General features: G+C 44.1%; 1 pseudogene; it reads left to right on the forward strand.

Annotated features, from left to right (window-relative positions):
* Nucleotides 1-1,514: 1,514 nt before the first annotated feature.
* Nucleotides 1,515-18,108, forward strand: LOC130876797 (ameloblastin-like; annotated as a pseudogene).
* The last annotated feature ends 1,489 nt before the right edge of the window (nt 18,109-19,597 follow it).

Raw genomic sequence — 19,597 nt, forward strand, 5'->3', positions numbered from 1 at the left:
CACTACTGACGTTTTCCTTAAATTAGCTTGCTTCCCAAACTTAAAGTATTTAATGCCTATACATAAAACCCAATATTTTTAAAAGAACAAAATCATTAACTATTATCAGAAAATTTTCATTCTGGGGGCTGGGCAAAAAAACACATGCTTTTAATCCCATCACTCGGAAGGCAGAGGCAGGCAGATCTCTGTGAGATTGATGCCAGCATGGTCTACTAGAGCTATTTCCAGTACAGGCACCAAAGCTACACAGAGAACCCCTGTCTTGAAAAGCCAAAATAAAAAAAAAATAGAAAGAAAATTTTCATTTTGGATATTAACTGCCGCCCACTCTTCATGCCACGCTTCTGGCAAATATCTCTGTTTTAAGCACTTGGGAATAGACAGCTCTTGTGATTGACAGCTCGGGCTTGCTTTGGCCATTAGTTGTTACTTCTGTTTATCTGCTCCTTCTAATGCTGTAAGAGGAAGGTTATTACTTAGGTATACTCAGTAATTAACAAAGTTGACATTTTCTTTCGGGTCAAGCAGCCCTTAGTGAGAATTCATGGCAAGATAAATTCTCTGCAAGATGGCACAGAAGGCTGGCATGTTCCGCAGCCTCAGTATTATCTTGTTTAAGACCCTGTGGTGATGCTGGTAACTTGACAGACTCCAGAATTTCCTGGGAGATGGTCCTGTGGGCACACCTGTAACAGTATTAATTGATGAAAGAAGACCCGACTACTGTGGGTGGTACCATTCCACAGCTAAGAATCCTGACCTATAACTATGGAGAAAGGGAGCAACACGGAATCATTGTTCTCTGCTTTCTGGCTGCAGGTACAATGTGATTAGCTGTTCCAAGCTCCTCTCCTGTAACTTCTCTACCACATGGTATCATACCCTGTAATTTATTAGCCCAAATGAACCATTCTGCCTTCAGTCACTTCTGACAGAATTGTTGTTAAATTACATTTATGTATTTGTTTATTTATAAACAACCTCTGTTCCTTTACTTTGAATGTTTTTTATTTAATTCAGTACAAAAGAATCCAGAGGACAGCCTGAGGGTTCCCTTCCACCATGTAGTTTCTCAGGGATTGAACTTAAGTCATCAAGTGGTGGCAGCAAGTGCCAGGGCTTCCACTATATCGCTGGTCCCTGTCGGAGGATTTTGTCACAGCCACAGGAAAAGAAACTAAGACAGACCCAGGCAGAGCGCTCTTGAGAAGCAGTTGCTGCGCTCACTGTCAGCTTTAAGGATGTCTTGCAGGTCGTTTCCTTTCAGCGATTCTCTCTGTGATCCCTCCATGTCTGCCCCTCCCGGACAAACTTCCTAGACATGACATTGGTAATCTTCCACCATTCCCCCTGTATTTCTTTACACCTTTATGCCCCAATCCTCTGTTGTCCCCGACATTGTCGATCCCTGGTACCATGGCTCTGCTGTTGATATTCCTATTCCTGAAAATGTAAACTGGCAGCATCAGCCCCTCTGCTGCTAAGATGATCTTGAAAAAGTGGGGAGGGCTATGTGGAAGACAGATGACATCATCGAAGCCAAGGGTGATTGTAAGCTGTATATCCAGACCACCTGCCTCACTACCAATTGCAATGCCAGGTGACTTTGGAGAAAGTTAAAATATTTTGCATCTCCATTTCTTCCCCTAAAATGAAGACAGCCTCTACCAACTGGATTTGTTGAGCAAATGATGGGTTAATACGTGCAAACTACTGACAACAGTGCCCAGCGAGGAGCAAGGTCTCAGAATGTTGTTAGTTGTGGTCCATGGCACCACATCCCAAGAACAATGACTAAAAGAATGGAGTCGGGAGTCCTGACGTTTGATTTCACATCCCAACCCAGTGTCTCATTAATGGTGTGTCAACAGATCACAAATCATCACATTGCTCTTCGTGTGAAGAGAAAATGTTGCTTCTTTATCTCTCTCACAAACCTTTTTCCCCCTTCATACACACCTTTAGCCTCTAGGCTACAAAATGAGGGAAGACACACAACAAAACCTGAACACAGCTTGCCCTAGGAGACCTGGATGGATGCTAGCGTTGAACATTGCTGAGCCAGTTAGTATCAGGCACAGATTTCCACACAGCCAGGCTGGTATCCAAGACGAGGAATACCGTAGGGAAACTGAGGAGCCCAGTGGTGCTGTGGGAAAGCCAGGGGAGAGGGCAGAACAGGGCACACTTCCAGGACACAGACTTCAGGGGGTGCTACACAAAGTCCTGGCTCCTGCCTCTTTTCTCATCTCACTTTGCAGTGACCTAGGGACAGAGCACCTCTGGTTTCCACCGACCTCTGAAAAGGCCATTGAGGCCTCCCAATTGTTCTCTTGAAGTCTGGTTCTGATGGTGACTTGGGTTCTGATGGTTCTCAGCTAACTGAGTCTCACATCTGCTCCTGCTGAGGCTGTAGAGCCCTAGAAAACAATCTAGGTGTGAGAGGCAAATCCAGTCTGAGCAGGGTTGAGGTCCCTCAGACAAACTCTCCCGGGACCACAATCCTGAATGCAGGCAACTCCTGAATCCACTCCACATTTCAAGGACACTGGAGGCAAAATGCCAACTAATTCCAGGTCTCCCGCATGCTGCTCTCCCAGGAGGGAAGTCTGGTACTGTCTCCGTCTAGAGCTCTGAATGGACCTTGAGTCTAAAACCCTCTGATCTTGCCACTCCTTACTCTCTGTACCCCACTCCTCAGGACCCAAAACCCATCTGGCCTCTTCTTAGCTCTTCTCTGTACAAATGCTCACTGGGTCAGGCAGTGGGCAGCTACCTTGCTCTGCATCAACTCTGCATTTCCTCCCCTAGTCTAGAATACAAGCCACACCTCACTCAGCATCCAGAAAAGGTTCTGCCAAGTTTCACTCTAGGGATCCTGGATTCTCTGAAAGCCCTCGGTGACTGCCCAGTCCCCATCTTTCCCGCTCTCCTAGCCCGTCCTGCTGAAGCCTGGCTCTCATCTTACCCTCTAGTCTCTGAGTTTCATTCTGCATGTTCCCTTAACACCCCACCTTCCACCTGAAGCAGATAATCGATTCAGGGCTAACGCCAGGAGTTGGTAAGTTTTCCAGAAGTCCAAAAGAATAAAATGTGTTTCTGCCACTTTTCGGAACATTACCCCTACTGCATGTGTCAACGTGGGCAAGTTTCAGAAATGTTTTTTTTTTTTTTTTTTGAGTCTCAGTTTCATCATCTGAAGAAAAATAAATTTTTGCAGTACTGAACCATAGCACAATTGGAACAACCACGATTTTGTGTGCAAACAGCAGCATGGAAGCAAATGTTCATATAGCAAACAGAACAAGGGACCATCAACCACAATAGGCAAACAAATGTGCTTGAACAACAGAACACTACTGATACAAACAATGAATGGACGAGGGCCAGGAACTCAGCTCAGCTGGTAGAGTGCCTGCCTAGCTTGCCCAAAGCTTGTCTGGGCCATGGCTGCACATACTGATAATCCCAGCACTTGGTGGGGAGAGGCAGGAGGATCAGAAATTCCAGGTCATCAGTTCAAGGCCACTATGAAACCCTAAGTTAAAAGCAAATAAATAACTTCTCATACATGGTGCACGATGGGTAAACCTCAAAAATTACACCACATGGAAGGAATCAGACTGAGGTCAAACCAAAGATATTGCATGATCACTGTGGGAAGCTGAGGAGATGGCTCAGAAATTAAGAGCACTAGCTGCCCTTCCAGAGAACCCAGGTTTGATTCCCAGCAACCACACGGCAACACACAACCTTAGAGTAACTTCAGGTCCAAGAGCTCTAACACTCAACACTCACTTCCGGCCTCTGCAGGCGCTGTACACACTTCGTGACATACATACACACAGGCAAACAATCACATACATAAAATTAAAAATAAATCTACTTCTTATTTTTTTTTATTTTCTTTTTTCAGTTCACTTGCCTGGTTTTACTCAATTTTTCTTCATCAATTAGTATAGAATAAAGCTATATTTTAAAAAGTACTTTGTCTTGGGGAAAAAAAAGTATTTTTGGAAGAAGGGCCCCAAAGACCCACCTCTAAAGGAGGAGGTATTGGTAGTTAATGGTGCCCAAGGAAAAGAGATTCGTCCTCCTTTGGGGACACAGTTGCTGGTAGGTTGCTCACACCTCAGTCGATAGTGTCACATCCATGCATAGGTGGACAACACTAATCAGACTGAAAGGTTGGTGACAATTTTAAGACAAAAGAGAATGGCATGGGGAGAGGAGTGGGACATGAGATAGTAGCAGGAATAAGAACAAGAGTATGGTGGACAGGTGCGATCAAAATAAGCTACATAAATGTATTCACATTTCAAAGAATAAACAGTTTTGTTTTGGTTTTTTTTTTTTTTTTTTTTTTTTTTTTTGGATTTTTTGAGACAGGGTTTCTCCATAGCTTTTTGTTCCTGTCCTGGAACTAGCTCTTGTAGACCAGGCTGGCCTCGAACTCACAGAGATCCGCCTGCCTCTGCCTCCCGAGTGCTGGGATTAAAGGCGTGCGCCACCACCGCCCGGCTATAAACAGTATTCTTTAAAAGTACTTTCTCTGGCTATGAACACACTAAGGGACATGTGTGTATACACAAACACACAGACGCACACACAGAGTGAGAGAGATGGGGCGGGGGGAACTTTCCAGAATAGGCAATTTAAACACGTTCATCACACTGATTATCATATTACTGAAGTGTTTATGGTCGTTATTAAACCTCTCATTTCCCATCATTTACCTTGCTGTTGCCTTAGAATAATTTGAAGGCTATTCATGTTTCAGGTGTTATTTGCTTAGCTATAGTTCAGCCTACTATTAAATTCTTGGTATCTTTGGAGCTGTGCAGAGGGTCAACAAAGGGCCTCATTACTTTATTGCGTTTTAGAACCAAAGGCAAATACATATTGTGAGAGAATTATTAGAATTCTCCACCACTCTCTTGCCTGTAATGAAAGTCAATTTTGCAAATCACAATACTGGAGAGGTAAAATAAATAAAGATGAAAGCATTCCTCACACCTGCCTCCCTCAAGCGCTCCAGCCTTTCCATGGTGCTCTGATAGTTAAACCCTCCCACCCTCGGCTTTGTGCAAAAGCTTCTTTCTCCCAACTGCTGAAAAACAGAAACACATCACCTCCTAGAGTCCAGTCCAGTGCTGTTTGCCCCCAGGACTGCAGTTCTAGCTGCTTGAACAGAAAGAATAACCCAGGGCAGGTTCGCTCCTCCCACTGAACCAGGTCCTTCATGCATCCCCATTGCTCTTTTCCTGGAAGAGGTTGTTCTGTTTCATATTTGATACGATTGAGATCAGAGTTCAAAGCCTTATTGGGCTTCTACTCATCAGCCAGTTTCCAAGAGTTATTTCTTTTGTGCCCCCAAAAATGGCCTTGTATTATACAAGGTTCCTCTTCCCATCTTATTCCCTACCAATCATATTTTATTCATATCATCCTATTCCTTCCCACAAGTCTTTGTTTCTTAGACTTATTTCATGTATATGAGTGTTTTATGTAAATGTGTGTGGATATCACAAGTGTGCCTGGTATCTGAGGCCTCAGAAGAAGGTGAAAGTTCTCTTGGAACTAGAGATGGGATGGTTGTGATCCACCATATGGGAGTGGCGAACCTAACCCACATCCCTACAAGAGCAACATGTGCTCTAACCCCTGAACTACCTTTCCAGCTCCTCGTCAAGTCTCAGGGGCTCAGTGACCTAGGCTGTTTCTTTCCATCAAGTCCCATTACTCTATACTGGGCATTTATTCCCTGACGTGCACTCATTTCAGAGCAAGCAACACTTTCTTCTCTAGCATTAGTGGCTACAAGTTTCAGACAAAGATGGGAGATTTTAGTTCTTTAAAAGATCCCACACTTGGGAGGCAGAGGTAGGTGGATCTCTGTGAGTTCGAGACCAGCCTGGTCTACAAGAGCTAGTTCCAGGACAGGCTCCAAAACCACAGAGAAACCCTGTCTCGAAAAACCAAAAACAAAAACAAAAAAAAGAGAGATCCCAGCCATAGTTCTGAGGAATTCATCATTCACTGCATACTAGTTCAAGGGTGCATGCTCGCTGAGGCAAGAGCATGCTGAATTCCCCCCTCTTAAATATAATTGCTGCCCTTCATCCTTCCCTCCATCCCCCACTTTAGAGGTTCCCAAAACCTGACCTCCAGTGTCAGCAACACTTATAAACCTTATAGTGCAATCCTCATCCCTGACACAGCTTGGATGGGAGCCCAACAATTGACAGCTTGAAATCCCTGCAGGAGAAGCGATGCCCCCAATAGTCAGAGAACTTCCACCCTCAGTCAAAAGCCTCTGTGCGGCAACTCTGCTGTCATTGTGATCTGGAGGCAGCAATCATCCTTAACCTTCCATCCTGAAATCATCAGTTGTCCCTAAACAGACCTCTGCCGTCTTCCAGACACTTTGCCTCCATGCTACCCCAACAGCCACAAGCTGAAGAAGAAAGCAAATCAATCGACAAGCTTCCTGAACTTTCCAGAGAAGACCTGACAGCATTAATGACGCTCACGGGAGATTCAAATGTAATGGAAAAGGTATCTTTGATGGAAACATCCTGACCCGGGCTGCAATGGAAGCAGGGCTAGAGAAGGGTCAGCCTGAGCTAGATAGAGAGGCCCCATGGTGTAGGGTAGCTAATTTGCTACAGCGCTTTGAGCAAGATTGCCAAAGTAGAATACAGACCTTTTGGGACTGGAGAGATGGCTCAGTGGTTAAGAGCATCACCTGCTCTTCCAAAGGTCCTGAGTTCAATTCCCAGCAACCACATGGTGGCTCACAACCATCTGTAAAGAGGTCTGGCGCCCTCTTCTGGTCTTCAGGCATACACACAGACAGAATATTGTATACATAATAAATAAATATTTAAAAAAAAAAAAGAATACAGACCTTTTAGTCATTTGTTCTTTGTAAGTGGGTAAGACCTTGTCCTGAGAAGCTTCTCTCGCAGTGAGCAGCACTAATCCAGAGACTCTTAACCAATCAAAGCAATGAAAGCAAGAAATTGGTGAACGCTCAGACCTAAAAGGGACATCTACATCCTCCCTCCCTCAACCCCTCCAAGTCTCAGGGGACTTCACAGAAGGCATGGAAAGAATTTCAGAGCTAGAGATGTGGAGAAGGGCTGGGAATGCTGTCCCGTGGACATGACATGGCTGTTGTGTTCACGAATTCTCTGAGGCTGTGGTTGCCAGCACAGGGCCACGCCAAGAAGATCAGTCACTATTCAAGCAGGCAACACTAATCAGACTCAGTCGTGTCTGCTTGACACTAAAGCCAAGTATCTAGAAGCTACTTTAAAAATTAGCCTGTGACTTTTCTCAAAAGCAGGTGTCAATAAAAACACAGTCAGTGTACGTTGGATGAGGCTAAGTCGGGCAATAAACACACATAAGGGTACGCTGAGAGTCCTTTGCCTCCAGTGAATTCAGCTTCGGGCTTATAACTATGGCCTTTCCACGCCTCAGGAAACTGAAAGTAAAATTGTGAATTATGAGAGGTGTCTGCTTCTCACATCCATAGCTGGAAAATGTGCAAACATTAGAGCTTGAATTGGTATTTTAAACCATCTGGTAAGTCAGATTTATCAAGTGAAAGTCATTTAGATAACTACTTTAAAATTGTGTGTCTCCTTAAAAAACAATCTGTCACGTTGGGCAGAAGTAGCCATATTAGCTCTCACTGTTGGGTGGCGGTGCCAAGTGTCTAGAAGTTTCTTCACAAAAGACAAGTGAATTTACTCAAACATTAGCCTCAAGAGGAACAGAATGGTGAGCCTTTAAATGCTACTAACTCCAAGGTTAACAAGATTTATGGTTTGCCAAATGTGTCATAAAATGCCTCACTTTGGAGCTGATCCTTGGAGACTCGAAGAATACTTAAAACTTTTCTGCTCTGAGGACAAGCAAACTAATCATCGCTTTAGAAAATGCCATGTGGTCATTAAGTCAGAGCAGCATGTCATAAAATTGACATCAGCAATATTTTTTATGGATTCTTTAGAATGAATATAATATCATGAAGATGTCCTCTTTTCCTTTAAGTCCTACTGCAGAGAAATCATTCTGTAAACACCCATCCCCCATACGTAGCTTACTGTTTGTATTATTTGTACTTCTGGTTGGTGACTTAGTGCACATTGGACTGATTAGGTGACTTAACACACAAACCAATCTCTGCTGATGCAGCCACCACTGCACAGTGATGCCTCGCAAGAACCCAACTCAGAACATCATTTTCAAGTTCCTGGGTAAAAATCATGTCTCAGTCAATAAGGTGCTTCTCATGCAAATGTGAGGACCAAAGTTTAAATCCCCAGCGCGACTCAAAAGTTGGGAATGACAGCAGGAATGTGTCACCCCAGTGCTGGGGGAGGGTCAAAAAGGTGGATCCCTTGAGCTCACTTGCCATTGAGCCCAGACAGCTGGTGAGCTCCTGGTTCGGTAGAAGACCCTGTCTCCAAGACCAAGACAGAAAGGGATAGGCAAAGATACCTGATATTGACCTCTGGCACCCACATGGGCAAGCGAACCTGTGTGCATGTGTTCACAAGCACTTGTACACACAACCATATGAACAGGTACACTATACCACATACATCGCACTTACACACGTGTCTTTAATCAGATCAAGTGAATATGAATAAGTGGATCTCTTTTTGGATTTTAATCTTTTTTGAGGATTCTATGCATGCATATAACATGTTGTGGACCAATTCACAGCCCTGTTTTCCTTTCTCTCCAACTCCCCGCTCCGCAAATTCCACCACTTTTCTTCCCAATTTCACAAGTCTTCTTTTTCCAAACTGATTTCCGATCTAAACTTGAATATCACAAAGGTAGTGTCTGAACCATTATGGGTTGATCAAGGTTTAAAATCCCATCTCTGCATATTCTGGGTAGAGGTTGACTGCTGAAAATTCACACCCCCCTGAGAAGGGACATTTACAGGGAAAAAAAAAAAGTCTTCCTGCCAAAGCAGGCACCTAGAGCTTTTCCAGGATCTTCCGGATATGGAGAGTAACAGTGTCAAAGTTTCCTGTGCATCAATAAAAATAATCCTAAGATCTCTTTGGATTTTGAGGGCATGAAGGAAAATAAACATGATATTAAAAGTACCCTAAAAATGAAGAAAGTTAGTAAAGAGCCTCAAGAGACTAGATTAGGTCCATTACCCAATGGAATACCACACAGACTACCATTAAGTGGTGTATATAATGCAGCATGCTATTTACTCGTTGTTATATATATATATATGTGTGTGTGTGTGTGTGTATGTATATGTATATACATACATATATATGTATATGTATATACATATACATATATATATATATATACTTAACAATCCATAGAGACTGTGAGTGATAGTAAATAACATTATGGAAATAGAAACATTAGAGAAAACAATAGGGGAAGACCCTAGAGTACCAGTCAGTCTTTAATGGACATAAATACTTCCAGGGGAGTTAGCGACCCCAATAGATTGTGGTTATAGGCGTACATCTCAACCTCTAATAGTTCCCAAGAGGACAATTACAGAAGCATGAAATTAGTCTGAGAGACCGGTCCTCGGTTCTCTCAAAGGTATTCCATTACAGAATGTTTCATATAGTCAGTAGCATCATCCAGCCCATCAGCCTTAGGAGGTGCTCAGCCACAACCAAGCACTTAGACTCAGAACTCAAACAAACCTCAGTTTCAAGAGGGTTCCAGGCAAGTTTCTTACTCTCAAAATTTGTTTTCTTATATACACTGATTGTCCTTATTTTCTCTCTGTTGCTGTGATAAAACACTGACCAAAACCAATTTGGGGGAGTAAAGTGTTTGTTTGTTCTTACAAGTTATAGTCCATCAGTAAGGGAAGCCAGGACAGGAGCTCAAGGCTGGAACTGAAACAGAGGCCACAAAGGAGTGCTGCTTACTGGCTTGATCCTCCTGCTTGCTCAGCTGCCTTTATTTTTTGGGGGGGGAGGGGTGTCCAGACAGGGTTTCTCTGTAGCTTTGGTGCCTGTCCTGGAACTAGCTCTTGTAGACCAGGCTGGCCTCAAACTCACAGAGATCCACTGGCCTCTGCCTTTGCCTCCCGAGTGTTGGGATTAAAGGCGTGCACCACCACAGCTGCCTTTCTTATTCAGGCCTAAGACCCACCTGCCTGGGGATGGCACCACTCAGTATGCTGGGCTCTCCCATACCAATTAGCAACCAAGAAAAAGCCCCAACCGAGATACCCACAGGCCAATGGAGGAAAGTCCTTGATTGAGTTTGCATCTTTGCAAGTGTACCAAGTTGACCATGGAAGTTAACTACAGCACAGATCAGACCCACCCTATAAACCTATCTCCCCCCGGTTAAAATAGTGAGATGAAAGGACACCAGAAAAACACCTCGTGTGTTCCTAGAGTACACCCAACCTTGTACAGCATTGGGAGAGGAGATCCAGGAAGTGTTTGATTGAATTTAGCAGAAGACAGGGAATCAAATAAGAAATACCATCCCAAAGCAGTAAGAAGAAATGGGGATGATTTATAAAAGATTGGCTAAAATGTTCCTGAGAGCCTACGCTGACAGGCGAGACCCACTGCCACAAGCTGGTTAAGCTGACAGTGTCACCCAGAACCAGAGTGCTTGCCTACCATGTGCAAACTCTAAGTCTGAGCCTCAGCATGGAACAGAAGATCAAGGACTAGTCAAACAAGGGCTGAACATACCTTTCTCAGGGAGAATTAAATTTGTGATTCAGTCCAGACTTGAGACTTCTATCCAACAATATTTCATGCCACGCAAATACCTACATCTGTTGTTTTTCGTTTTTCTGCAATAAATGGGATATTTAAGGGCTGATTTATTTCCTTCTTTATTCTACATGACTAAGAGGGGTGTGTGTGTGAAATGGCTGAGCACTTTTTAACTACCACTGAGTAGTTCTCATATTTCCACAAAGCATATAGATCCCAAGCATGGGGGAACAAGGGGGAGAAGGAGCAGGCTCTCGCTTTTGAGAGGAACAGAAACCTAAATAAACATACAGAATATCTTAAAGGGGAACACTGGAAGAGGAGACGCAGCCTTTTACAGAGAATAGCAACAATAGCATCCTGTTTTTAAACAGAGAAAATATCTCTTCAAAATCTAGCTTTTAAAAAAGGTCAGAGAAGTTTAAGGTTTACTCAAGTGTAAATGTCAGTCGGAGTGAGTGGTACTGAGAAAATGGGGAGATCGCTGACCTTTAGTCCAGAAGAAGGCTAGACACGGTGCCCAAGAAGGGAAAAGAGAGGAAAAACTTGAGAATTTTTACCTAGGAAACTATAATGAAGACAACGAAAATTTACTGAAATTGCTACTTAATCACACACCACCAGGATTTTTGTTGCAAAGCCATGCTGCCTGTGGTTAAATTAAAAGGTGACAGGATGGTGGAGCAGGCTTTATGAAACAGCAACACCCAAATCACGACGTAGAGACTTATTATTAATTATGAATGCTCGACCTTAGCTTAGGCTTGTTTCTAGCCTTAAATTAACCCATTTCTATTCACCTATGTGCTGTCCCAAGGCTTGTTTATCTCACCTACCTACTGTCCATCCTGCTTTCCTGCTTCCTCCATATCTGGCTGGCTGGCCCCAGGCTAGCTGGACCCCAGCTGTCTGACTGACTGACTACCCTTTTCTCTCAGCCCTGCCTATTCCTCCTCTGCCTAGTTACTGGCCATTCATCCTTTTATTAGAGCAATCAGGTACCTTATGCAAGCAAGGTGAAACAGCAACACGTCTTTACATAGTTAAGCAAATGGAGCATAAACAAATGCAACACATCTTTACAGAGTTAAACAAATATTCTACTCCACAGCATTTGGGGAAGTAGATTAGTGGATAAAGCACTTCCCCACACTCGCATAAGAACCACTGTTCAGAGTCCGCATCTGTGTAAAAGCAGGGCAGCTATAGAAGCAGAGATAGGAGCCCCCAGAGCAGATGGTTAGCGAGTCTAGCAAAACCGGGGAGCTCCATGCTCTGAAAGAGCTGCCGTGGGAAATGAAGTAGAGAGAAATCAAAAAAGGACCCAACCTCTAGTGTATTCAGAGATACATGTGCATAAACACATATGCCCCCATACACACATAAACATGCATGTGCTAAAAAATGTTATACACTAGATTAGATGAGGTAGGGTCAAGTATGTGATGTGATATTTGATTTTGGTTCTACAAGTGATTACAGTTAAGAGATTGCATGAGTCTCAGAAGAGACTTTGAACTTTAGACTTCCAAATACGTATGGGACTGTGATAAACTGTGGGGACTTTTGGAGTTGGACCAGATGCATTTTTGCATTGTGATATGGCTACAAGCCTTGGGGGGCCAGGAGTGGAATGTAGTGGTTTGAAAGAAAATAGCCCCAAAGGGAGTGCACTATTAGGAAGTATGACTTTGTTGGAGTAGGTGTGGCCTTGTGCCTGAAGTTGAACTCACTATATACCTTAGGATGGATTCATGATCTTCCTGTCTTTACCGGTAGCGTGCTGGGATTCCAAGCATGCACCTGGCTTCACAGTGAATTTTTAAACTACATTTTTGTATGTCTTCTCATTTTTTTCCATTCTGACTTTTTGTTTTTAATTAGGAAGGACAAATAAAATGGCACTCAATCTATCCCACAGCCTGGTTTCCACTGGTCCTCGGGCAAGGAGAAAGTATGGCAGGAAATGCATTTCAGGCTCAGCCTCTCAGAGTCCCACCTGGGTCATGAAGTGCATCTGTTGACTGGCACTGCCTCATTCCTGTCTTCAGCATCCGTTTTGATCTCATCCTTTGGACATACTGCACAGCTCACTCCTACATGAGAGCTGCTCCAGCCCACAGCCTTCTGGTTTCTAGCAACTTCCACAGCTCTTGATAAGCCAAATCACCGTCTGTGGTGCCTCATTCAGGAGGGATGAGCTGATCTGGCACAGGAAGGAAGAACTGGCACCATGGTTTCATCATCACAATTCCAAGATCTCATCTGAGGGCAGCTCCTCAGCCTCATCCCCCTCCCTGCCTGTGATCTGTGGAGCTACTCCTAAAATCACAGCCCTCTGGGAATTCTAATGCAGCATCACCATATGTGAAGGGCTTGCAGTAGCTTTTGTCATTCTTGTGTGCCTGAACAGCTTCCGCAGAGTCGAGCAATTTCCCTCTCTCATTGTCCCACAAGTAATTCTTGCCAACGCCAGCTTCCTCTCCTGTCATTAATCAGTCTGAGAGATATTCTGTATAAAGAATAAAAGCTGTGGAGCTTGGTCCTGTGAGTCACATTCTTCATGAGAGATAATGAATGGTGGGAACAAAATAAGCACTCTGCTGTGGAAATGGTGCCTGAGTGTGGGTTTGGCCCAGACTCCTCATCTTCCACATCCTCTGTGGACCATAGTGCCAGCATCTTCATAGTGAAATTCTTCATTAGCATCAGTATGCTCTCAACCTTCTTCATCTAGATCCACGTCTTCCTTCTCCTATCTCCTCCTCCTCTTCCTCGATTTCCTTATCCTGCTACTTGGTCAACTTCTTCATTTGTTGATCAAACCACAGGAGCTGGAGCAGCTTCTCCACCCAGGCTTAGCTGTGAGTCCCCAACCTTGTGACTCCTGGATTCTTCTGCAGAAGCTGAAGTCCCTTTATTGGGACATGTGAATGATGGAGCCTCAATGGCTACATTTATGGTACCTTGGCCATGCCGTTCACACTTAGCTCCTTCTCCACGTTCTTATTCGTTATCTTCTTGGTAATTCACAGCCTGCACCACCTCCATCTCCAGTTCCACATACAGTCAAGAGTTAAGGTAACTTTTCCTAGGCATTGGAATTGGCAAACTTATTTCTGCAGATAGTGTAGTGAATGACTCTGTTCTTGGCTGCTCCACCACAGCCTGCTGCCTCCTTAATGCCATCACTGGTGACATAGGACATATTGGCCATTTGGAGATGGCAACTTTAGCAATGCTAGCTAGTCTTGCAGTAAGTCCACTGCATCTCCAAGTCACAGAATGCCACCTGGCAAGTGATGCAGGCATCTGTGGCCATCACAAGGCAGGAAGTAAGAGGAAACCACGCCTCCATATTCTTAGAGCACACCACACAGGATGTGTGTGGACGTGAAACTAAAAGTAATTCTGCTTCAAAACGGATAGGAATTTTCTTCACAGGACAGCTACTGCCGGGAAACATGCTTGCACAGTTAATCCCTGGCTCTAAACCCTTTTCTCTGAACACAACCAGATTTTTTTTTTATTCCTGGAGAATTACAGGGCTGTTCTTCCAATGTAATTTGGATACCTGTCCCTATAAAAGACAAGATTCCAGCGTGAAGGATAAGTCTTTGGCCTCTCTGACAGTGTCTACCCTTCCTCCCACACACTACTGAGTAATTTTTCCACTACTTCCTCCTCTTCCACAGAGAGTAGTCTTTTTTTTTTTCTTTTTTCTTTTTCTTTTTTTGGTTTTTGAGCCAGTGTTTCTCTGTGTAGCTTTGGAGGCTGTCCTGGAGCTCGCTCTGTAGACCAGGCTGGCCTCGAACTTACAGAGATCTACCTGCCTCTGCCTCCCAAGTGCTGGTCTAAAGGCATGCACCACCACAACCTGGATTTTTTGTTGCTGTTGTTTTTAAAGATTGTTTTATTTATTTTTTATGTATACAGTGTTCTGCCTACATGCCAGAAGACGGAACCAGATCTCATTGCAGATGGTTGTGAGATACCATGTAGTTGCTGAAAATTGAACTCAGGACCTCTGGAAGAGCAACTGGTGTTTTTAACCTCTGACCCATCTCTCCAGCCCCCCCTCCCACGGGGTATTCTTATGGCCAAGATCTCTGGCAAGGAGCCCAGGATCTGATACAAATTCCTTCCCTTCCTGAGGGTCTCTAGGGCATCTTTCATGCTGGCCCATACCCAACCTATAGGAAATCATTGAGATACTTGTCTTGTTGGATTCTTCTTGTCCTTCTGTATATCACCCCTCCCTTTCTTAATCACTGTACCGAGGCCACAGGTTCAGCTTCTCTTCTGAGGGGCCTTTTCCTCCCCCACCACAGGTAATTTGTTTATTCTGGGACCTCAGCTTTCTAATGAGCTCCAGAATCATTAGACTTTTGTAACTTAGCTGTGTTTTTCTCACTGTTGGAGTAGCAGTGGCACTGCTTCCAGTTCCCTGTATCCTTAGGGGATGCATAACCCCCTTGTCTAGGATTTCATACCAAGCTCCATAAGTTACATAATTTAGGAATGCCCGAAATATTCTCACCATGACAAAGGCTGTAAAGACCTGGATGGAAGTACTGGTGAGGGCCACCTTCTTGACCACAGACATCTCCTTCTAACTCTGACCTCAAATGGTGAAAGGGACAAATTGTTTCTGTTAGGACTATCTTTAGAGATGTTCTATTCTCCTTCATAAGATTTTTCCCAATAATCTACTCCCCTCCCAAAGCAAGGACCCACTAATACCATCATCTCAGGAAAGAGAATTTCAACACATGAGTTTAGAGGAGATGAGGGCACACATCCTGAACATAGCGTTCACCTAGCCTTCTGTGGGCCATTAATGGTAACAGCCAATATAGTTATGATGTGTCTAGCTGGATGCTTGCTATGAGAGTCATACAGATTAGATTATTCAAACCTCTTTATTACGTCAGCTTCCTACACTAAAAAACCCAGAACCGTAAGTGCCCAAGATCTCACAGTTGCTAAGTGGTAGGAACTGAATGCAAACGAGAGCCATATAATCCGTGCTATCACTTGTACTCTGTACGGCACCTGTACTCCCTAAGGAAAGGGCCAAGTGCCGGCCCTTCCAGGGTCATATAATCTCATTGAAATAAGACTCCGGTGGCTGTAGGAGGAAGGAGTCATGGTTGCCTCTTACCTTTAAAAGTGATAAAAGGGGCCTAGGAAGGAATGGCAGGGGTTGGGGGTGGCTCGTCCATTCCTGTTTCTTCCTACCTCCAGGCTCACATACAGGAAATCTATATCCTGACCATGATGGGAAAACGTCTTCCTTAGGCTGAAATGTCAGTCTGTGGCTGGAAAGAAGGATAAATGACTTCACCACTATGAGATGTTTGCTGGATTAGGGGGAAATACAGTCTATATTTCATATGCTTTCCCCTAAGCTTCCACCACCAGAACTGAAAGTTCAGACTCTATCAACCTACGATTTCACACAGTGTCTCATTGACTCCCTCTTACTGTGATTAAGCAATAAAAGCTTAAAGGGCAAAATCTATAAATTGTACTTCCCTGAATCCCACACAGTACCCAGCACAAAGCTCTGCAAAGACCTGTTGAATGGGAGGGATGAAAAGAGATTAAGCTCAGTTGTTCTAGCGCTGTGGTCCAAGCAAACCGTTTCAGAGCGACACCCTTTCTCTAGAAATTTGGGGGATCCATAGAATTCAGGGGCTTCATCAAAGATGGATGAACGCCAACTTTAAATGTGGCATTTTTTTTCTAGCCACTTTGTATTTATTAATACATGTTTGCTTGGTGCTCTTAATACCTTTGCTGTGGAAGGGTAGTGTTTAGCAACAAGGTACACTATGGAGATGAAGCTGGGAAGCTTGTGCATACACGAAGTAGCTGCTATCTCAGGGCTGTCAGGGCTCCTGCAAATGCCATTCATTGGGCACCTGGGGCTGGTCTTTGTCTCCAGGCATCAATGGCTGCTGAGTGTCTGGGATCATGGTGATATTCTCAATTGTTTACCACCCAGGTGTGTGGTAGCATCAGCACCATAGGTTTCAAAAACTTCTGCTAACTCTGGGGTGAATGGTATGGTGGATCAGCAGCTGCAGGGGTGACTCTGAGGAATCCTTGCCTTTGGCCTCCAGGATCCCTGGCAGTAAATAAGACCAAGGGAGCATGAAACCCAACCATATGAATACTCTTTGCCTGTGCATCCTCCACCTCTGCCATCACAGACATCCCTTCGACCTCAACAGCCAGGGTTGGAACCCTTCCTCCAGTCCACTAATGCATCCTGATGTCCAAGGCTCACCCCAGAAGCCAAGGCCTCAGTCTCCAGTGCTCTCTGGACAGCTGCCCTTACAGGAAGAACTAACAGTAGCAAATGAGCAGCCATTGGTGGTGCCATCAAAGAACTTACCAACACCTGAGGGGCCAATAATGGATTTTGATGATCCACAATTTCCAACAGTTTTCAAGATAGTCCATTTGATATCTCGGAGACTAGCAGCACATAGTTAATGACAAGCTTTTTACCCAAGCAAGTTTTATATGTCTTATAGAGCAAACCAATTGAATGTGCCTGTCAGAGTTGGCCTCGTGAGTTCAGAAGAAATACCTGGAGGAAGAGGAAGTCCCATGGCCTTTGGAACTCTGTTCCCAGGATTTGAAGGCCTGAGACAAACCCATAGGGGACTGAATCTCAGTTCACACAAGGGCAGAGACTACACTGTGGAAGGAGATTCTCAGCTGTCTGCAACCAAGGCCCTGAGATGTAGTGGGAGCTGCGGGCTGTGTTCCTGCCGTCCCAGCTCCTGGTTGCCTGGCTAGCTTATGCCTCAAAATAACGACACACAAACTGTATTCTTTTAAACACTGCTTGGCCCATTAGCTCTAGCCCTTACTGGCTAATTCTCATATCCCGATCAACCCATCTCTAATAGTCTGTGTAGCACTAGTCTTACCGGGAAAGATTCAGCGTGTCTGACCTGGCGGCTGGCTGCATCACATCTGCCTCAGAGAGGAGAGCTATCGAGTCTGCCCGGGAGAGGGAACATGGCGTCTGCCCCAGAGAGGAGAGGAAATGGCGTCTGAGCTCACTTCCTCTTCCTCCCCGCATTCTGTTCTGTTTACTCCACCCACCTATGTTCTAACCTATGAGGGCCAAGCAGTTTCTTTATTACTTAACCAATGAAATAAACAGATTGATATATGACACTCCCACATCACTGAGAAAGGAAAGGGTCTACAAGGCTCTCCGCTGCAAGAGATGGATCCAGCCAACTGGGAAGACCCAGCTTACTCACAGACAGCACCTACTGTCCTCGCAGGACTCCTTTGTTTTCCCCGGTTTAAAACCTTTTAAACTTCTTGTTCTCTATCTAATTCTCCAGTCTGAAAGACTGCTGGACTTGAAAAGTATAAAACTCAGCTTCTTGTCTATATTTTTTAATTAGTTATAGACCGGTTGGCCTATTAGCTGATGTGTATTATTAACTAGCTCTTACAACTTAAATTAACCCATAATTCTTATCTATGTTTAGCCATGTGGCTTCTTGGTACCTTACTCAGTAAGTCATTCTTATCTTGCTTCCTTTCCTTGACATAAAGACCTGTTGACTCAGACTGTGTCTGGCTGGTGACTGACTATGCCTTTCTTCTTCCCAAAATTCTCTTAGTCTGGTTTCCCTGCCTATACTTCCTGCCTGGCTACTGGCCAATCAGCATTTTATTAATCCAATATGAGTGACAAATCTTTACAGTGTACAAGAATATTTTCCACAGCAGTCTTGTTCATTTTATCCTGGTGGCTGGAGAGATGGCTCAGCATTTAAAAGAGAGTACTGTTTTTGCAGAGAACTGGAGTTGAATTCCTAGCACCCAAATCAGGCAGCTCACAACTACCTGTAATCCCAGCTCCAGGGGAGTCCAATGCTTTTGTGAGCTTCAGCACTTATGCACACATACCCATACAGGACATGTTTGTGTGTGTGTGTGTATGTGTGTGTATATATATGTGTGTGTGTTTGTATGTGCATATATACATATATGTGTGTGTTTGTATGTGCATATATACATATAATTAAAAATAATAAATTCTATGTTTAAAAAAAGAAGGGAAGGAATGTAGATGGAGATAAAGTTCAGTCCTCAAGAGCACAAACTGCTGTTGCAGGGGACCCTACACACAACCACCTGTAACTCCAGCTCTAGGAGGTCCAGTGCCCCTTCTGGCCTCTATAGGCACTACATCCACTTGTACAAACCCACACTTAAACACACATAATTAAAAATTTAAGTGTTGTGCCTAATGCTTGGAATGAAATAAATAAAAATCTAATTTGGATTTGAGGATTCTGGACTATCATCTAACTTTAGCCCTCATGAAATCTATATGTTAGGTGTGATCTCTAACACTATTATAGATGGAAACTCTGAGACTCCGCAACCCTCAAACATTGGACTAGGTTTGATAAATTAGTAGATTGCAGGATTGACTTCAAACATGGGCAGTCTGAGTCAACAAGTTTTTATGTCAGACACAGCTCTTTTCTGATCCCTAAATACAAAGCAAAAGTTGCATTTGAATCCTGATTATAAGAAAATGATCCATAGAATCAAACAATGGCACATCTGATGGGTCGTGTGGTTGGGTCTCATGTCCTTGCTGCCCCTTGGTGACCTCCTCTGCTCTGCTATAAGGTTTCAACCTTCATTGGGGTAGGAGGAATGCTTAAGTCTCTCTCTTCATGGCTCTCGGATCCATTTAACCCCCCCCCCCAGTCATGGTGGCATTCATTCAACAAATACTCACTGGGAAAGTCACAAGTGAGCTATGTGCTGAATAGACCAAG

Source organism: Chionomys nivalis, chromosome 7, assembly GCF_950005125.1.
Source record: "Chionomys nivalis chromosome 7, mChiNiv1.1, whole genome shotgun sequence".
Lineage (NCBI taxonomy): Eukaryota > Metazoa > Chordata > Mammalia > Rodentia > Cricetidae > Chionomys > Chionomys nivalis.